Source organism: Suncus etruscus, chromosome 5 (genome assembly GCF_024139225.1).
Source record: "Suncus etruscus isolate mSunEtr1 chromosome 5, mSunEtr1.pri.cur, whole genome shotgun sequence".
In the NCBI taxonomy this organism is placed as follows: Eukaryota; Metazoa; Chordata; class Mammalia; order Eulipotyphla; family Soricidae; genus Suncus; species Suncus etruscus.
The window spans coordinates 80202722-80211795 of NC_064852.1; positions in this window are offsets into that span (position 1 = coordinate 80202722).

Genomic DNA, 9074 nt, shown 5'->3' on the forward strand with positions numbered 1-9074 from the left:
AGAGAGAGGAGAGGAGAGAGGGGAGAGAGGAGAGAGAGGAGAGAGGGGAGAGAAAGAGAAAGAGGAGAGAGGAGAGAGAGGAGAGAGGAGAGAGGAGAGAGAGGAAAGAGGAGAGAGGAGAGAGGGGAGAGAGAGGAGAGATAGGAGAGAGGGGAGAGAGAGGAGAGAGAGGAGAGAGGGGAGAGAAAGGAGAGAGAGGGGAGAGAGAGGGGAGAGGGGAGAGAGATGAGAGAGAGAGGAGAGAGAGGTGAGGTGAGAGAGGAGAGAGAGTATATAGAGAGGAGAGAGAGGAGAGAGAAGAGTGAGGGGAGAGAGAGGAGAGAGAGAGGAGAGATGGGAGAGAGGAGAGATAGGAGAGAGGGGAGAGAGAGAGGAGGGAGAGGGGAGAGGAGAGAGGAGAGAGATAGGGGACAAGGGAGAGAGGGGAGAGAGAGGAGAGGAGAGAGGGGAGAGAGAGAGGAGAGAGGGAATAGAGAAGAGAGAGGGGAGAGAAAGAGGAGAGAGAGGAGAGAGAGAGGAGAGAGGATAGAGGAGAGAGGGGAGAGAGAGAAGAGAGAGGGGAGAGAGAAAGGAGAGAGGGGAGAGAGAGAAGGGGGAGAGAGAGGAGGGGGAGAGAGAGAGGAGAGAGAGGAGAGAGAGTTTGTACTCAATGAAAAGTTGTTCACTTAATAATATGGCTACAGTAAGGACAGCTCCTGGGGAAACAGAGTGGATTTAATAAAGACAATAAAGGCAGCAACTGTGTGTCTGGGTAGGAAATTTCCCTTTTCAATTTCATACTTTAAAGATAACTTGTGACTATAACCCTCTGGCAATTGCTATGGAAATGTTGTACTGGGGTATGAGGCATCTAAAGCTGGAGAACCAGGGAGGTGGAGGAGAAATTTTGCTCAAGAAATGATGAGCCTATCCCCTTTGTGGGGTTGTTGAGGCTTATTTGGCACCTGGATTGTTATTCTTTGTGACCATCCATGATTGAACCAGTGGTTAAAGGTACTAATCTGATTGTATTTATTGAATTCATTTTTCTTTTAAGTTTAAGTATAGTTTTGCCATATAATCTAGCCTATTGCAAGTTCTTACACATTTTTATTTTAATGATATATTCAATTTAGACAAGACTCATAGCTCTGGGAGGAGTCATCTTGGTACATTAGAATTTACCCTGTAATACTGGAGTGATTAACTGTGATGTGTCTCAAGGGTGACAATTTAAGTTGGATGGAAAGAGGTGGCAACCCCAAGAAGGAATTTACCATTTTCTCTCTCATTACTTCTGCCACCTGAAAGTAAGTGAGTAGATCTAGGACTGATAAAATCTTCAGTGAGCCTCATCATGGCATGAATAACAAGTCCTGCCAGCCCCACTAAGTAGTTATCAAGATGAATCACATTCAAATATTTTTTACCCAGCTTGGATTCCACCACATAAATTATCTTCTGTAAGCCTTGGACACGAACTGGAGTGGGATATTGCTATTTGCAGGGAAAGGAAATTCACCTTCCCTTACAGATAAGAATTTCAGGAGGAAACAATAATGAAGTAAAAACAGGTTTATTTGGAGGTACTGAGGAAGAGGAAAGAGAAAGTAAGGGGTGGGAGAGAATAATGTTCTTACTGGCGAGTGCAGGCTTTCGCAAATGTGGGGAAAGCCCCAGTAAATAACTTAGCATGAAAGTATGAAAGTACACATCTCTAGAGAGGGTGCCATCTATCCGGGAAACACAGGAGTGTGGACACATTCTTTGTTCTCTTTGACTTCTGTAGGGTGTCTTCCAACTTAGTCCTTGTGGGTCTTTCTACCTAGGCAAGAATCTGTTGTTAGGGTATCTGCCCAGGAGTAGTTGATTGTCTTCTTTGATATATTTTCCTGGCCTCTGATCCTGTAGGAGTTTGTCTCCTTGATAGGGGGTTCAGTTCTCTGAACCTATACTGGTGCAAAATAAAGGTTTGATCTTAAAAGAAATAACTCCTTCCCAATCCCATCTTTTGTTTTTTTTTTTATATCCCAAGAGCTTGCTTTACATTCCAAAATCTCTCTCCTCTTTTTCTGTCTCTCTCTGTCTCTGTCTCTCTGTCTCTGTCTGTCTCTCTGTCTGTCTCTCTTTGTCTCTCTCTGCCTCTCTCTTTCTCTCTCTGTCTCTGTCTCTCTCTGTCTCTGTCTCTCTCTCTCTGTCTCTCCCCCCACCCGTGTGTCTTTTGGGGCAGGGGGCTGGCTTCCCTAGCAGTATGCCTGCCTGTCTGCCTGTTTCAAATGAAACCTAAATAGTCTCAGGCTCAGGCTCACTCTATCTTTATTACTGATCACCAAAGGCTATGGTGTTGGTTTTAGTTCTAAACATGTCATTTTCCTAATGTTCCCTTTAAAAATTTGTCTGGTGACCATAGTGTGAAAAGGCTGCATCTATTCAATGCCATAGCAACTTCCCTCTTGTTAGGCTCATGTGACAGGCTCTGTTGAATGTTTATACGTGACTAATAGACACTTCTTTTGTAGACTCCAGTAGAAATTGCATTTTGAAAAGGGAGTGATATTGCCATCTCTGCCACCACCTCTGGGACGACTTTTAAAGCTGGAAATAAAAGTACCTGTTACTCTGTTCACATTAGAAGCACCTGTATGAAAAAAGCCATCAAAAAAAAAAAACCCACAAAAACAAATACTTTAATTTTCTACTTTTGTGCAGACACATGTAACTTGCAATCTTATTTTTTACAACTTTCCAAGTAAGACAACATAAAGTCAGCTTCTCACCAATACACATGGTTTGTTTCAGTGCGTTAAATTTCCACTGTGGGAATTCTCTTGTCCATATGTTCATAGATACTTATTCAACCTTCAAGGTTCACATTCAATGTCACTCAATCCCAGTGCCTTCTAAGACCTTTAACCCATGGAAGAATATCTCATTTCCGTTTTCTGAACCTCTACAGAACTTTAATTTTAATTGTTAAAAATCAGCACATTCATTACCTTTTTTATAATATAGAAATTAATATTCATTTTGCTTTTCTCCTATCATTTTGTATTATAGTTACCATGATTAAATATTATGCCATATCATTAGCAAACTGATAAAACTTAAAATTCCCTCAGAGTAGGACCCACAGCTTACATTATTATTTTATTGTTATATCTTCTATGCATTTTTATTCTTCTCTTTATTATAAAAGGAGGATAAAAGTTGTAAAAAATTTTATTATCTTTCTTCAAAGTTCCTAATTATCCAATATTACACTAAAAATCTAGAACACAATCTTTGAACTATATACCATATAGTGGTTATGTATATAGTGGTTACTATATACCATATATAGCATTTTACAAAGAATATAAAATTAATTCCTTTATTATTAATTCCACAGAAGTTCAGATTTAAAATTAATTTTTGATTAAATTTATTAGTATGCATTTTCAAGATTTTTCCTGGTAATTTATTGAAAAAAAGTTTTTGCCAACATCAAGGAAAAATATTTTAAGGCTCATCTTCAGTACAATTACAGGGATTAATTGATTTTAGCTTCCTTGGTGGTTTCCTATGCTTACAAGATCAATTGATCATGCAATAAAAAATCTCTCCTGATAAATCTTACACTTCAAATATTGAAAACTCTAGTTACAACAAAATAAAACGTTTTCTTTTCTATCTACTGTGAAGGTATTTGACTTCCCTAGGTACAGGTCAGCATTTATGTTTTCACGCTTTATAACCACAAATGTCACAGAAAAAGAAAAAACTAAAACTATTCCATTTGAATTCTTCTAGGACTGCATAGTTGAACAAGTTAATATCAGACAGATAAGTAAGAAGAACAAAACAAAAACTTTATAACTTTTATATTAATAAATTTGATGGCTGTAAATTTTAGTAAAATAGGTCATTTATTGTGTGTTGTGGTATTGAGACATGACAAAAAAAAAAAGAATTCCCTTATGTTTGATAAAGAGAACATACTCAGTAATAGAAATCCATCTGAGTGATTAGCTCCACTTCAGACACATAATACATTATTATTGCTCATAAAAAGAATTACTGGCTACTAAAATTTGCTTTTCTTAGAAGGAAATGGACAAAGCACTGAAACAAGGAAAATGATTTTTAGTCTCTAGAAGCTTCATGCTCTTAAAATAATCTGCACTGCTATAATCACAGACCCCTATAACCCACCTATGAGGTCCAAAATGCTTACTGTCTGAAGATCAATAAGCACTCTTTGGATCTTAGAATATTGTCTTAAATAAGTAATAAAATAGGCCTCCTCTCATCTAGTTGAGAAAAATTTTATCTGATCATTTTGGGGAGATGTATTATAAATAGACTACAAAGTTTCTGCTTTAAACAGGAAATCACACCAAATATCTCATCATTTAGTTTTGCAGGTTTTCTCCATATAGAATAGTAGTATGACCATTAGTCCAGCCCCAGATATTGTGCTTAAACTTATATAAAATGGTAAGCATAAGAAAACCCTCCTCAGATATTACAAAATTGCCATGGTCATTGTCTCTATATAAAATTGGGAGATACAGCTTTGAAAACGCAATAGAAATTTTACATTAATTTTCTTTTTTTTTTTTTTTTGTGGTTTTTGGGTCACACCCGGCAGTGCTCAGGGGTTACTCCTGGCTCCATGCTCAGAAATTGCTCCTGGCAGGCACAGGGGACCATATGGGACGCCGGGATTCGAACCGATGACCTTCTGCATGAAAGGCAAACACCTTACCTCCATGCTATCTCTCCGGCCCCAATTTTCTAATCATTTATTTTTTGTGAAAGTGAGTTTGATACTTAACCCAATGACTTTTTTGTTAATCTACAAATATTTAATTACAAAGTTTTCTTTGATATCTCTTTATAATTGTTCTTTTCCATTTAATTTTAATTTATACACAAACATTTATAAGGAACTAAAGAGATAGTACAGGATAGGGTGTATGACTTGCACATTTGATCCAGGTTTATTCCTCATAAACTCTTTTGGTCTCTTGAACACAGCTAGGAGTGTACTTTTAGTGCAGAGGGATGTGAAAGTCCTGATCATTGCTGGATGTCATCTCTAACACAAATTAAAATAATTAATAAATAAAAGTAGCATATAAGACACTAATCATAAAGCAGAAATAAAGGTGAAAATGAAGATATCCATTATGGGATAAGATATTACAGCCAAGCACAAGAGCAGTATATATCATCCAACAATTACATTTTAGCCAAGGGGAGGCATTCAGGGGTCCTCAAACTTTTTAAACAGGGGGCCAGTTCACTGTCCCTCAGACCATTGGAGGGTCTGACTATAGTAAAAACAAAACTTATGAACGAATTCTTATGCACACTGCATATATCTTATTTTGCAATGAAGAAACAAAACAGATACAAATACAATATGTGGCCCGTGGGCCATAGTTTGAGGACCACTGGATCATATCAAATTCAACTAGTTGTTGCAAGAGAAAAATTATTCCAAGTGAAAAAGTAGGGTGCTTTGTAAGGTTTTCTCCTCGACTGATTATCTATGTATCCCCAAAGAGCTCCCATAATGGGAAGTTGATTCCCATTCCCCTGTCCCCTAGGATGGGAAAGCGATCCTGGTAATATTTATCCGCGACAAATAATCCAGAGACAGGAGGGTAAAAAGGCAAGAAGGTCGGACTCAGAATCCTTTGTCAGCCTGCTAGCAGCTCCAAAAGCCCAGAGCCTGCCAGCTAGCTGCCCAAAAGACCATGAGCACCTCGCTCATCAACTATTTATTAGGCTCTTAACAGCGCTCCCAACTGCGAGTGGGACAACAGGCAGAGATAAGGATATTATAGACAAATATAGTAAAGGCCTCCATATGTAACAGTAGGGTCTATAAAGAAAGTCATAAAATGAATTTATAGTTGAGAGAAAACAAGTAGAAATTAGGACTAAATGTCTTGAAAACATTTTTACATATCGTTGTGTTATCAGAGTTAGAACTCAGAGCCTCATATATGGTAGACATTTATAACTACTTGTTATAAGGAACATATATATGTTATATAAGTTATAACTACCTGTTGTAAGTCTTGAATTTATTTTTGTATCTTTTGTAATCAAAGATAAAATAATCACCTTATTAATCTATGGATCTAAATACATAGAGAACTTTGATGAAAAATATCACCGGGCATTAAAAAAGCAGCATTATAAACATTTTTACTCAATTTTTTTTCAATTATAGGATTTTTTTAAATTTATTTAAACACCTTAATTACATACATGATTGTGTTTGGGTTTCAGTCATGTAAAGAACACCCCCCATCACCAGTGCAACATTCCCATCACCAATGTCCCAAGTCTCCCTTCGCCCCACCCGACCCCCGCCTGTACTCTAGACAGGCTCTCCATTTTCCTCATACATTCTCATTATTAGGACAGTTCAAAATGTAGTTATTTCCCTAACTAAACTCATCACTCTTTGTGGTGAGCTTCCTGAGGTGAGCTGGAACTTCCAGCTCTTTTCTCTTTTGTGTCTGAAAATTATTATTACAAGGGTGTCTTTCATTTTTCTAATTACAGCTCTTTTGACAGGAAAAAATGTTTTTTTATAATTTATCTTTTCTAACTTTTTCTTACCATTCACTATGGAATGGCTACATTAATATGCAATTAAATATAAAGAAAGTGGTGAAACCAGAGAGGTATATTTAAAGACATAGAAAAATCTTCTTTACATTTTACACATTGATACTATACATTGATACACTATAATACTATAGTCCTTTCTTTTATAAAGTAACAATATATGCCAAAATGTTGATTCAGTGTTGATTATAAAAAATACCTAAAATGTTGCCTAAGAAAATTATTGATTTTAAAGATCCCCAAATAATAATTTGGGGTGATATTTTGTCAGGTTGTGGTGAGAAACTTTCAGGGTAAGTATTATCTAAAACAAAACTTAAAATTCACTCTTTTGGACAAGTATAATGGTCAGTAATAAAACATTTCAGAACTTTTAAATAATTAATAGATGTGCCGGATTAGGAAAGAAAACAAGATGATTTTTAGGCAGTTAATATTTGGACTATATTGGCAGACTAACAAGTGAATTTCTTGAGTTTGGATTTGGATTGGTATACTTTACCTAATTGTTCAGTTCTATAATGATATTGAATGTAATTTCATTCTGTAGAAAGCTATTTTAACTTTAGAAATTTTTATAAAATAAAATATCTATTTATCTTTCTTTTCTAGGCTTGTATTCCAAGCTTTCTAAATAAATCTTTTTTATACTAAAAGTCAACGAAATAGATGTAAGCTTCTCAGGTGATTTTTGTTCTTTATAAAGAAAGCACAGTGCAATGTTTCCTTAGGGATTATAACGGATTTTTGTCTAGTCATTGATCAGCTGTCTCAAACATTTCAGCAGGGAAAGAAGCCTCAGTGAAAAGAATCATCAGTACTGATAAGTCCCTTATGTTCAGCAAGGAAAAAATTATTATTTGCAGTTTGTAACTTCCCATCATGTGTATTGAGCATCTGAGCAATGAAGTGAATCAAATATCTACACTCAGCATGCTTGCCACAAGGCATGTGTAATCCTTTAGGGCATATGACAGTGAAAGTTTAAAATGGAATCCCAGAGCTTTCCAAATAAACAACTACCTGCCAATCTTCTCAAAAATGGTAAAATATATCCCATGGTGATACACTTAGACTACATTTCCAAACTAATTTTACAAAAACCAGTCTACCTTTGCAGACATATTAGCGACATGTTTATATTTATAAAACCTGTCTACAATTAGAAATTGTAGTCATCTATATTAAAAGAAAACAATGGTGACTGATAGAGATGGTTATCTTTAATAGGATTGTGTCTTTTGTATTTATGTTTAAGTTTTATTTTTTTAAATCACTTTTGTTGATATACTAGGATATACAATATTCTTAGTGTTTTTAATTCCAAAACTAGACCCATCACCAGAGACTGTTTCCTTCCACTAGTTTCCCAAAAACCTTGCTCAATGGCCTAACCCCCAGATAAATTCAGCTTTATAGACAAAAATCTTCAATTCAGCTTATTCTTTAAGACAATTTTCTTCCTTAAACTTGTATCTCACTTTTTTCCTATGAATTTGCTTTAACCATTCTGGTGACACCTGTGATCACTCTTGAACATGTACTTTTTCTCTTTGTCTTAACTTCCTATTTTTATAAGTGTCATTCTTTAAAATATACCTACTTCACTAAAAAACAAATTAAAAAACCTTTAGTTGCAATATTTCATTTTTCTTTTTCTTTTCTTTTTTTATTTTTTGGTTTTTGGGCCACAGACAGTGACGCTCAGAGGTTACTCCTGGCTATGTATGGGCTCAGATATCACTCCTGGCTTAGGGGACCATATGTGACCCCGGGGATCAAACCGAAATCCATCCTGCGTCAGTGATGTGCAAGGCAAACTCCCGACCAGTGTGCTAGCGCTCCGACCCCAAGTGTAAAGTATTTCTGTATGCCCTTATATTATACATATATATATTTATATGTATATATGTATTTATATTTATATGTATATATTCTATATATTTTATATATATTAAATATATATATTCTATATGTTTTTATATGGAAGGTGGTTGTTCCAAAGCTGGTTATATTCAAGTCAGGGATTACTCCTGTTTTCACGCGCTGGGGTCACATGGGCACTTAAGGGACTACCGTTTTTTCCTGCATATAAGATGACCAGGCGTATAGACGACCCCCTAATTTTGCAGTTAAAACATAGGTTTAGGCCTATATTCGCTGTATCAGACAGAACGTTCCTGTGCTGCAACTGTATGTACCACAGTGAGCCAATCACAACAAGCAAAGATTCAAAGGTTGTACTGTAATAGACTTCCTCTCTGACTCTGACAAATCTGAGCAGGCTTTTTACAGTGTAGATTCGGGTATAGAACATTGTCTAGTTTGCATGCATAAAAAGCCTGTTTGGATTGGCTGAATTAGAGAGGCAATCTGAGCAGCCTTGCAGTGATTGGTGCAGGATTGAGTTGGAAAATTCGTTTTGTGGCAATATTCAGACAAATTTCGTTTAGTGGCATATTGAA